The sequence below is a fragment of the Lissotriton vulgaris genome, chromosome 3_1, assembly GCF_964263255.1.
Source record: "Lissotriton vulgaris chromosome 3_1, aLisVul1.2, whole genome shotgun sequence".
NCBI lineage: Eukaryota > Metazoa > Chordata > Amphibia > Caudata > Salamandridae > Lissotriton > Lissotriton vulgaris.
In genome coordinates, this window is record NC_141689.1 from 537,304,794 (window position 1) to 537,317,500 (window position 12,707).

Sequence of the window (12,707 nt, forward strand, 5' to 3'; positions counted from 1 at the left end):
TGGATTCATTGGTTTGACTCCCAGATGACGAGGCTCCGCCAGTGTAGTGGGCTGATGGGATTCATCTCAACTTGGTGGAGCTGAATTCACACATCTTTCTACACACAAAATCTTTCTTCCTGGTTCTTCTATATTCTTAGTCTCACTACGGTTTGACCAGTTCTCTCCAATTCTTTTTTTGAACGTTTTACTGCTGTCTTTATTGGAAGCGGCGAAAGCCTGCATTATTTTGCTGTCTATTTTTGTTTTTGAATGAGTGGTTGCAGCTATGAAAGCCGTTTGCACAGTTGCCTTTGCGGCTTCATCAGCCAATGAATTCCCTGCAACGTGAATGCCATCACGCTGATGACTCAGTGTATGGATCAAGTGAGTCTTTTGTAGTTTTTTTTTGTAATTGAACAAATTGTTCCCAAAGCAACTTATGCTTGATTGTGCCACCTTTTGCATCTTTGAAACCTTTTTGAACCCAGTTCTGCAAGTATTAATTGTAAGATTAAACGCAGTAATACGAATCGCACACTATAAGTGTGGGGAATTTGCGATCGGTATTTTCAAGCGCCATCTTGAATGCATGTAGCTCAGCTCGCTGAGCTGTACAGTCTCTGAGAGATTGTGTTTTTGTGATCATAGGTCTGAATTTACCATCGCGCCAGCGGCCTTTAACAATCGCGCACGCAGCACTATAAGCCTGTTTGCCACCAATTGCGGGCTGTGCTGAACCATCTGTAGATATTATACATTCGTATTGTTCTAGAGGCAGAATCTCAGTGGGCAGAGGACATTCTTGTTCGTACCGTAGAAATTCTTGTGTTTTCAAGTAGGGGTCAAAAAACTTATTTAACGTCTGTTGCAGCAAGAGAGTTAACCCATTGTATTCATCTCGGATGTAAAGCCTTTGCATTCGGAATGCTTGCTTTTGCCTCTAAGGCAGGTACAGGAGTAACGACCATTATGCGTTTACCCTGTGCGAGAGCTCTCTCTTTTGCTACTGCAGTTTGAACCGCTGTCAGAATTTTTTCTGTTGAAGTGAATTTCATTTCAGCTTGTGTGCACAAGTGTGATTTGTAAGCAATTGGTACTTTTCCCCTTCATTAAAGGCTAATTACGTGAATCTGCATCTTCCTGGGATTAATCTGATTACAAGGTTGCATATGTTTACGCGTGTCTGTAAATGTGATGTTGCTAACATGTCTGTTTGCACTGAATGTAAAATTTCTGTGTGTTTTTGAGTCCAATTAGTTGTTTTGAAATCAGGTTTTATTAGTTCGTAGAGACGTTTAACCCTTTCTGCGTAATTTAGAATGTAAGTTCTTCCAAAGTTCAGAAAACCTAGAATTGATTCTGATAAGTATTTCAGCGTTTTTGAAGGTTGGAGCAGGGCACACTTTTCTAAAGAGTTCGCTGCTAGGCTCTTGCCTTCACTTGATAACTCATATCCTAAGAATAGGACGTTGAGGTAGGCAATTCTTGATTTCTTAAAATTGAATTTGTACCCTTCAGATGCGAAGCCAAGTATTATGGTGTTCACTCTGTTCAAGTGCCTGTCCAAGTCGTCATCCGTTAGATAAATGTCATCGACATAAGATAATGCCTCATCATCATACGTTTGTAGTAACTCTGTTACTCTGGCTGAAAATAACCCTGGACTATTCTGAATCCCTGGGGGAGACAACAGAAGTGATGCTCTGTCCCCATAATTGAGAAAGCGGTTAAGTACCTGCTTTCAGGTGCAATATTTTGACAGACGAAACCATTAGAAATTAGGCATGGGCGGAAAATCCGTTCCGCTCGCGGATTTTGCGGATTTTCGGGAAATCCGCAATCCGCGAGATTTGCGAATTTCCTGCAAAATCCGCAAATCCGCGAGCAGCGGATTTTGCTCGCACTGCTCGCACTGTTCGCGTGAGTTCGCGCCCCGCGAATAAGTGCGAAATTGCAGAAATACGATCTAAGCAAAACTGAAAGTAACTACTTACCAGGTTCAAAAGTTCAGGCACATCATTAGTAGCCATTTCCTGTAGTGCTTCCTGAGGGGCCCCTCCAGAGTTCAGTTGCCAGTTGAAACTATTATGTGACCCTGCTCTGAACCTCAGAATAGTTACACATATGCCACAAAGGTCATGAATTACAGCTAAGGGAGACAAGCAGGAGCCAGGCTGGAAGTTAAAATCCATTAATCAGCCCCTAATTCATTATTGTCAGTTGGGGCAGGGCAGGTGTTGTAACTAATTTTGCAACAATGAAAGCACTTAGCAAGTGCAAAAGATCACTAATCAAGGCGCACTAAGGAAGCAGGTGCCAGCTAAAAAAATATTCTGTGACACATTAATCAGCCCCAAATTAATTCAGGTCACTTGAGGCAGGGAAGGTGTGCTTTGCTTTGCCGAAAATAATGTACACTGGACAACCAGAGGGTGTGGTGATGAAACAGAGGGTGGCATGGGTGTGCCAGAGGGTGGCATGAGTAGTCAGAGAGTGGCAGTGGTGACAGAGAGTGGCAGTGATGAAGAAGAGTGTCCCAAACAGGTTGGACACGTAGAAACAACAAGTTCGCAAAACTTGCGACCCGACAGGTAAGTTCGCAAATTGCGAAATTGTAAAAACCCTCGCGAACTGGCAGAAACACGGGCGAACACAAAAAAAAAAAAAAATCCGCAAATTCGCGGGAATTCGCGGATTTTGCGGATTGCGAGTTCGCAAATCCGCAAATTCGCGGATTGCCAATCCGCAAAATCCGCTCATGCCTATTAGAAATATCTAATGTAGTTTTATATTTTTTGTGCACAATGTTATTCATCAGTGCTGCGCTGTGTGCATTTTGTACAGCAAAAGTTTTGCAACAAGAGTTTAAATGTCTGTAGTCCAAAACTAGACGATATGTATTGTCTGGTTTGGAGACAGGAAACAAAGTATTGTTCATTGACGAGGTGCATGTTTCAATCACCCCTTGGTATTCAAGTTGATCTAATATTTCCCTGACCTGTTTTTTAGCTTCTTGTTTGACTGGGTACTGCCTCTGAGCAGTAGGTTGTGTTTTCAACTGGTTTTGTGGTGAGGGGAATCCTCATCCCATCCCACATGATTTTTATATAATGCTGTAGCCTGGGCCACAGCCCATTTTCAGGCATATGTATATTTTTTGTGAATTGGAATATGATTTGAGAAGGCTGGTATAATGATGTCTTCGCCATGTGGGCACTCCCTGACAAATTTTGCTGGCCAGTCTTATTCAGCTAGAAGAATGTCATAACCCTTAGAGAGCTTCTCCCAAAAGAGTGCTCATATCTTCCTAGTTATGTCCCCCTCCATCCGGAATATTATTTCATATAACGTATGGGGTACACTAACCCTGGTATCAGCTGTTTCAACTTGAATGTACTCATTCAAGTCCACTGTCTCCAGATGATCCTTCAGGATCTTGCGAGCCGTGGTAACTTCTGCTGCACTGTCCAGCATTGTCTGGGCCCACTCCCCGTTCTTGAGTTGTGTCCTCAAGATCCTCGGCATGTCTGATTTTTAGACCTGCTACCTTCTTTTTGGTGAATTGGGTTTTCTTATTTTTTGGAGCGTGTTGATCATCTTTGGACTTCACGTGTTCTTCCTTGTGTTCTGATTGTCCTCGTCTTTCCGATTTCTGTGAGGAAGTCTTAAAGGTACGAGAGGAACGTGTATCAGTATCTTGATATCTATCAGGCTTTCTCAAATTATCCCTGTTCCTGAGGTTATACCTCTTCTCAGAGGGCTCCATTTGAGGAGACCTACCTCTGGATTGAGAACGCTTCTCTTTAGGAAGTGTCTGTTTAGTGTTTTCCCACTTCTTTTTAGGAGTAGTGAGAGTGTTTTAAAAAAAAGACCTTTTCAAGACTCCCTGTTAGTTGAGGTTTAGCTGGTTTTCCACCCAAACTATCTCTACCTAGTTCTTCATAGAATATTTCTATTATTCAGGCCAGTTCATATGGTTGTTCAGTTACATCAAGTTCTTTTAGTTTTTGGCTGATCGCCACGGATGCTGCTTCTCCTTTAATATTAGCTAATATTATAGCTGAGACCTGAAGTAATTTCATACCCAGATTTAAAGCAGGCTCTGCCCCCTATTCATTTTGAATCTGCTTCAGGACGTCTGGTATTACCGCCATAGACGGAACACCATGTGTTTTTGTGTAGATTGCAGCAAAGACTGTATCCTTTTTTTTTTTTTTTTTTTTTAATAAATTTTTATTGAGCAAACTTTAGATATACATCAGTAAATAATAGTAAACATATATAGTATCGACATTCTAGTAAAGTGGAATTTTTCCCAAGTTATAAAGGAACGCATAAAAGGCTGTACATAATACAATAAATACAATTAATAGTACAGATTATCTTTTGTTGTATGTGACAGGCATAATGATATATAGATGATAGAGAAGGGCACAGTTTGGAATAGATATTCGACATGCACTATACCCTCATTATCTTACTTCATGCTTCTATATAAATTTGACAATTATTTCTACAGAGTTCAAGTGGGTTTAGAGTCAGGCCCTTTGCTGATTATACCAACTAGCTATTGGAGCCCAGATCAATTCCCCTTTAGCTCTGGATTTTTTCCCTCTGGTTTTGTATATTGCTGTTTCTAGCTTATATGTTGCAAGGAGTCTATTCATCCAACCCTGGAATGTAGGTGCCTCTGTATCCTTCCATCGGGCTGCTAGCATAATTCTGTATATAGCTGTGCACAGATAAGTTGTATATATTTCTGAATTATTAAGTTCTAAAGAACTATCATAACCCAATACAACTAAGGTAGCTGATATTTGGATCTCCCGGCCAAAAATTTCAGCCCAGAATTTACCTATACTCTCTTTTAGTTGTTCGAGTTTCGGGCAATCATAGAACATATGAATTAAATTTGCAGGACCGAGCGCACATCTAGGACATTTGTCATGACTAGCCTTACCCCATGAGAACAATTTAAGCGGTGTATAGTATAAATTACATGCCGTTTTATAAATTTGGGCTTTTAGATTACTTGCGAGTATGACTTTAGAGGATAATTGTAGCACCATATCTATATCCACGTTGGAATTATTTAGTTTGTTAGCCCAACTTTCCTCTATTTTCTCTAGGTCATCTGGATGGTTGTTTATAAGGATCCCATAAATATCACTAATTCTGACCGATATTTTTTGCATCAGGTCTAAAAATGTTAACGACTGTAAGTTTAAATTTGTGGCGTATTGTCTGAGTGATGTGGAAATTTGAATGAATTTAAAGTAATCTGTGGGGTAAATCTGATATTTGAGGCTTAACTCGTTAAAAGTAATTCTGCCATCTGAGTTTAGGAAGTCGCCAATAGTAACGATGCCTAAATTTTCCCAGCGCTTAGTAATATTATCATTAAGATATTGCGGGATTATAGAGCTATGCCATAAAGGTGTATATTTGGTGTACTTAGGTATTGATAGTACTCTAGTAGCTTTGGTCCATATTTTGAATGCGTCTGTCACTATTTTAAATGTAATCTTTTTATAATATGATGGCTCGATTTGTCTTAGCAGTAGTCCTCGCGCTGTATCTCCTAATGTAAGTTCGTAGATAGAGGGGATGTCGTGAGGAGATCTTATTTGATCTGAAATTTTAGAAGTGGTTAAGAAGGACATCTGCTGCAGAATGGCGGCCCACATGTAGTAGGTTAAGTTTGGAACTGCTAATCCGCCTCGGGATGTAGGTGACACTAGTTTATAGCCCGTCTTGTCTTCCCATAATTCCAAATAAATGATGTTATTACTTGGTCTATCTTCTTTATATAGGTGTTATCAATAAGGAAGGGGATTGCTCGAAATAAGTATAGTAGTTTTGGAAATATTGTCATTTTAATATAGTTAGTTCTACCAATTATGGATAAGTGAAGGTTATTAACTCTGACAAGATCTTTTTTTATTTTTGTGATTACAGGGTCATAGTTAAGTGTAACCATTTCGCTAGTATTTGGTGAGATGTTGACCCCTAAATATTTTGCATATCCGACTCTGTATTGACTTATATATGGCGTGTTATCGGTGCAGACAACCATCGTTTTGTCTTTATTTAATGAGTACCCTGAGTACTGCCCGAATATTCTAGTGACTACTCCTATTTCATCTATAGCCCCAGTAGGATTAGTTGTTAGAATCGCTACGTCATCGGCATAGGCAAGTATTTTAGTATTATATATTCTAGTCTTGACTGGGGTTATCCTTGGTGATGTTAATAGTTTGATGATTAAGGGATTAATATATAAGGCAAATAAAAGTGGTGAACACGGACACCCTTGTCGAGTCCCTCTCTGAATGTTTATACTTTCAGACTCACTACCTCCCGTCAGAACTTTGGCTCTAGGTTCTACGTATAAGGCTTTCAATGATTTTATGAACCCCGGGCCGATATTGTTAAGGGCTAAAATCTCCCACAAGTACTGCCATGAGACCCGGTCAAAAGCCTTTTCGGCGTCTAATAAAATCAAAGACATTTGACCTTGTTCTATCTTCATTATATCAAAGAGTGCTATTACTCGGCTGTGGGGTGTGGGATTCGGCGGGCCGGAATAACAGGCGGGGAGGCCAGATATAGTGCGCTATGTTTAGCGAGTTTTTATTGTAGATACAGGTAGGTGTGGCTTATAAGTCTCTGTACAAAAGGGGATCGATGGAGTTCTCCTGGGGAAGTCCGAGGTAGTGAAAACGTCCGGTCGGTGAGGGAAGGGAAGGGCTCCGGCTGCTGGGCTGATGTCCTCCGGATGGTATAAGGCTTCCCTCTCTGTAATGCCGTTGGGTCTTTGACTTCTGTTGGTGAGCCTCGGAGGTTTGGGGCGAGAGAAAAAATAGAGGACCGTTAGTCTTTCAGTCCTTTCGGTCTGTACAACTATCACCGACACCAGGGGGTGGGGATACAGAAAGCGGATAGTGAGGGACGGGTAAGACGGGGAGGTGAAAGAGGCCGACAAATAGGAAGGGAGACCAAGGGTCGACAGGGTGCTCGAGGTGTAGGAAGGTGGGGGTCTATCTATATATATATATACAGTGCTCTCGTGCTCAAGTAGGTGCAGCGCTATATTATTTACACTTAATTACAACTATCTACAAACGGCACACGAAGATGGATGACGGTTACTCACGTGGCCCGCCGCAACTCCCTGGTGAGTTGCGGCCGCTCTCCAGCAACCTCCTGAGGACTCCACCAGTCCTCAGACCACACGTCGCCGTCGGCGTCCTCCTCCACTTCTTCCGGTTGGATCTCCGACTCCTCGTCTCTCTCTCTCAGCTCCGGTTCCTTCCTTGCTGCCTCCTGCCACAAGTCCGCGGGTTGGAACGCCCTTCGTTGTGGCTCGCTGGTTTTTATACCTTCCGGGATGTAGTCGGGGGCGGGACTTCCGGGTTCATGTAGAACTGCATCTGGGTGTCCGTCTTCCGGTTTCTGACCTCGGTAACCCTGCAGGGGGAGAGATAGAGAAGACGTCCTATGGAGAGGGAACAAGGAATCATCTATGTTAGACGGACCCCTCCCCGCGCGAGGATGCCGCTTCGCTACGGCAGGTACGGTGGCCTTTCCACATCCCCTTTCCCTAGCTGTCTTTCTTGTGGGGGTGGGAGAACAGGGAAAGCGAGAGAGGTAATCCGCATTTCCCTGTTCTGCCCCTTTCCTATGTTCAGTTGTGAACCTATAGGGCTGAAGGGAAAGGAACCACCTAAGGACACGGTCGTTGTGGCCTCGGTTGCGGGCCATCCACGCCAGAGGGGCATGGTCCGTGTAGAGCACGAATTCCCTCCCCTCTAGGTAATAACGGAGACTGTCCACTGCCCACTTTATAGCTAACACCTCCTTCTCTACACAGGCATAGTTCATTTCTCTGGGGTAGAGCTTCCTGCTTATGTACAGAATGGGCCTTTCATTCCCGCTTGTGTCTCTCTGGGACAGGACGGCCCCCAACCCCTGATCGGAGGCATCCGTTTGGAGGATGAATGGTTGGCTATAGTCAGGGCTTACAAGGACTGGTCTGGATAGGAGGGCCTGTTTTAAAGCTTCGAAGGCCTGCAGTAAGGGCACTGAGGGATGTCTTAGGGCCTCTTCTGTTTTGGTACTTTTTTTTAGCAGGTCTGTCAGGGGTACAGCTGTTTGGGAAAAGTTTGGTATGAACCGCCGGTAATACCCCAGAAGCCCCAGAAAGGCCCTGAGTTCTGTTTTGGTCTGAGGGAAGGGTATGGAGCGGATGGCCTCTATCTTGTTGTCTTGGGGTCGGATGAGACCTTCCCCTAAAAGATAGCCCAGGTACTTGACACTTTGTGCGGCCAAGGTTGTTTTGGCCGGGTTTATAGTAAACCCACTGTTGCCCAGAGCGGCCACCACCGCCCGGAGGTGCCCCAAATGTTGGTCCCAGGTATTGCTGTGGATCACTATATCATCCAAATAAGCCCCCGCATAGTGGGAGTGGGGCTGTAGGACCCTGTTCATGGCCCTCTGAAAAGTGGCAGGGGCGCCGTGTAAGCCGAAAGGCATTACTCTGAACTGAAATAAGCCCTCAGGGGTAGAGAAGGCAGTCTTCCGTTTGTCGTCATCCTTCAGGGGTATCTGCCAGTACCCCTTGCATAAGTCGAGCGTGCTAATGTATTTTGCGGCTCCTATTATTTCCACCATCTCATCAACCCGTGGAAGGGGGTAGGAATCAAATCGTGAGACTTTGTTTACTGCTCGGAAGTCAATACAGAACCGCACCGAGCCGTCGGGTTTGGGGACCAGTACTATTGGAGAGTTCCAGCTGCTAACCGACGGCTCGATAATGCCCATTTGTAACATCTGTTCTGTTTCCTTCTTTATTATGTTTCTGCGTGCTTCCGGAACCCGATAAGGCCGTTGTCTCACGGTTACCCCCGGATCAGTCTGGATGGCGTGTTCCACTAGTGTTGTACGTCCTGGCAGGGAGGAGAAGACGTTCTGTACTGGTGACAACATGGTTTTTAGTTCTTCTGTCAATGATGGGGGTAGATCCGGATCTATGCAACCCTCAAAGGACATGGGATTACGCACCGGTTCACCAGATAGGACAGGTCGGGGCCCCTCCCATTTCTTTAAGAGATTGATGTGGTAGATCTGCCGGACTCCTCGGGTAGGCTCGGTCTCTACTTCGTAGGTGACGGGGGTTACCTGACGAAGGACGGTGAATGGACCCTGCCATTGCCCTAGGAGCTTGTGGTCAGAGGAGGGTAGTAGTAACAACACCAGATCGCCAACAGCCAAGACCCTCTTCTTGGTTCCCTTATCGTACTGTTGTTTTTGGGAGGTTTGGGCCTTTTCCATGTGTTGCCGTACAATGTCCCGGACTTGGGTGAGATGGGTCTTTAGATTGTCCACATACTCGGGAAGGGGCCGGGTACGATCAGGTTCTGCCTCCCAAGCCTCGCGGGCCATATCTAGGAGGGTTCGGGGAGGTCTTCCATACAACAGTTCATATGGGGAATATCCGGTGCTACTTTGGGTTTTGCACCGGATAGCGAACAGTGCCAGGGGCAACATCTCTTCCCACCGCTTGCTTTCCAAATCCAATAGCTTTTTCAGAGTGGCTTTTAGGGTGGCGTTGTAGCGTTCCACTAACCCATCTGTCTGGGGGTGGTACGCTGAGGTTCTCAGCTGCTTGATACCTAGCTGGGAGCATACCTGGCGCATCAAGGCGGACACGAATGGGGTTCCTTGGTCCGTTAAAATTTCTCGTGGAAATCCTACCCGTGAAAAGATAGAGACCAGGGCTTTCGCTATGTTCTGGGTGGTGGGATGTTTCAGGGCGACAGCTTCCGGGAAGCGCGTGGCATAGTCCACCACCACCAATGCATATCTACAACCGCTCCTGGAGGGCAACATGGGCCCGATAAGGTCCATTCCTACCCGGCTAAAGGGTATGTCTATGAGAGGGAGGGGCCGGAGGGGTGCCTTCGGGGGTCTGTAGCGGCTATTCCTCTGACAGATGGCACACTCCTTGCAGTACTGTTTGATTTGGCTATACACTCCCGGCCAGTAGAACTTTTCGAGGATTGCCTGTCCTGTCTTCTCTTCCCCGAAGTGGCCGCCCAGGAGATGACTATGCGCAAGGAACAACACCTTGTCCCGGAATGGAACCGGAATAACTAACTGTGGATGTTTCTGGGGGTCCGCTTTTCGATACAACAAGCCCCTAGACCGGAAGAAGTGGGGACCTACATGTAGCGGGTCCTCGTTGTCAAGAGCCTGCCCCCAGGCATTTTGCAGGATGGGATCTTCTTGCTGTGCAGCTCTAAATTCACGGTCCGTTTCCCAGGGATGCTGCGCCTCTTGTACTGGATATGCTTCTGTGTACCTCCTTCTTTCCTTTTTCTTTTGGTTTTTCGTTTTGGCCTGCTTCTCGGAGAGGGACTCAAGGGGTGGTTTTGGGAAAAGGGGGCTTCCTTCCACCACTTTTCCAGGGAGTCGGTAGTGTCTCTTAGGAGAAGGGGAAGACCACTATAATCACTACCCAGAATGGCTTGTTCTGGCAAGTTAGGGATCATTCCTACATTCAGGGTTCTTCCGTGGTCAGTACTGGTTTGTACCGTGACTCGTGCTGTGGGATAGCTTTTGGTGTCTCCATGTACGCACTTGATGGCTACTGACCCTGTGACAGGGCCGACGGGTTTCGGCAAGTCCTGAGGTCGTACCACGCTGTGTCTACATCCAGTGTCGGCCAGCGCCATAAGGGGTTGGTTGTTGATTTTCACAGGACACCTAAACGGTGGGGGTGAGGCTCCTGCGGTGAGACAGACATAGTTCCGAGTCACCCCGATTTCCATAGGCTCCTCTTTCTGGGGGCAGTGACGGGCAATGTGTCCAAAACCACCGCAGTGGTAACATTGTGGTCCAGGTGGGTTTGGTCGAGGCATCATCGGATAGGGCACGAAAGGAGCAGGTTCTGCTTTTCGGGGAACGGGTGGCCGAGGGGGCCGGATGTGGCTTCCATGTGGGCCCCGAGGGAGGTGTTCTTCCTTGTTCTTCTGAACTTCTTGGGCTTTGCTGTAGGCACTGGCGATCTCGACTGCCCGTTCGAGCGTCAGGTGAGCATGCTGCCGCACCCATTTTTGGGTGCTCGGATGAAGGGAGGCGAGGAATTGTTCCAGGTTTATTTTAGCGACTATCTCCTCTTTAGTGGACGTAGTAGTTTTCAACCACCGGGATGTTAGGTCCTGAATGCGATAAGAGAGGGCCCGAGGAGTTTCTTGGGGCCCCTCTCGTACTTGTCGTAGGCGGATCCTATAGGATTCCTCGTCTATCCCCAGACGCTCGAGGATGCACTTTTTAATGTCGGCATACGGCGTCTGCCCCTGTATGTTGGCCTGTTGATAGGCTGATTGTAACTCTCCGGTCAGCAACGGACCCACGTAATGACCCCAGCGATCTTCAGGCCAGTTAGCCGCTTGAGCCAGTCTTTCGAAATTCGTGAAGAAGAAGTCGGGGTCTTCCCCCGCGACATACTTTTGGAGGACGACCGACGGTAAGGGAGCCAGAGGCCTCTGCTGTCCCATTGCCTCCGTGAGCTTCCCTAGAGCCTGGTCCTGGGCAGTTCCTTGCCCTTTCAGGACGTCGTGGAGTTGGCCCCGGTCGTCCTCAGCGGTCTTCAGGAATCGTTCCATCATTTGTCCGAGCTGCTCCTGGCTTTCGGCCAGCTTCTTGACTGCGGCCTCCATGCCTCCGGGTGATCCCACTTCTGACACCACTTGTGGGGTGTGGGATTCGGCGGGCCGGAATAACAGGCGGGGAGGCCAGATATAGTGCGCTATGTTTAGCGAGTTTTTATTGTAGATACAGGTAGGTGTGGCTTATAAGTCTCTGTACAAAAGGGGATCGATGGAGTTCTCCTGGGGAAGTCCGAGGTAGTGAAAACTTCCGGTCGGTGAGGGAAGGGAAGGGCTCCGGCTGCTGGGCTGATGTCCTCCGGATGGTATAAGGCTTCCCTCTCTGTAATGCCGTTGGGTCTTTGACTTCTGTTGGTGAGCCTCGGAGGTTTGGGGCGAGAGAAAAAATAGAGGACCGTTAGTCTTTCAGTCCTTTCGGTCTGTACAACTATCACCGACACCAGGGGGTGGGGATACAGAAAGCGGATAGTGAGGGACGGGTAAGACGGGGAGGTGAAAGAGGCCGACAAATAGGAAGGGAGACCAAGGGTCGACAGGGTGCTCGAGGTGTAGGAAGGTGGGGGTCTATCTATATATATATATACAGTGCTCTCGTGCTCAAGTAGGTGCAGCGCTATATTATTTACACTTAATTACAACTATCTACAAACGGCACACGGAGATGGATGACGGTTACTCACGTGGCCCGCCGCAACTCCCTGGTGAGTTGCGGCCGCTCTCCAGCAACCTCCTGAGGACTCCACCAGTCCTCAGACCACACGTCGCCGTCGGCGTCCTCCTCCACTTCTTCCGGTTGGATCTCCGACTCCTCGTCTCTCTCTCTCAGCTCCGGTTCCTTCCTTGCTGCCTCCTGCCACAAGTCCGCGGGTTGGAACGCCCTTCGTTGTGGCTCGCTGGTTTTTATACCTTCCGGGATGTAGTCGGGGGCGGGACTTCCGGGTTCATGTAGAACTGCATCCGGGTGTCCGTCTTCCGGTTTCTGACCTCGGTAACCCTGCAGGGGGAGAGATAGAGAAGAAGTCCTATGGAGAGGGAACAAGGAATCATCTATGT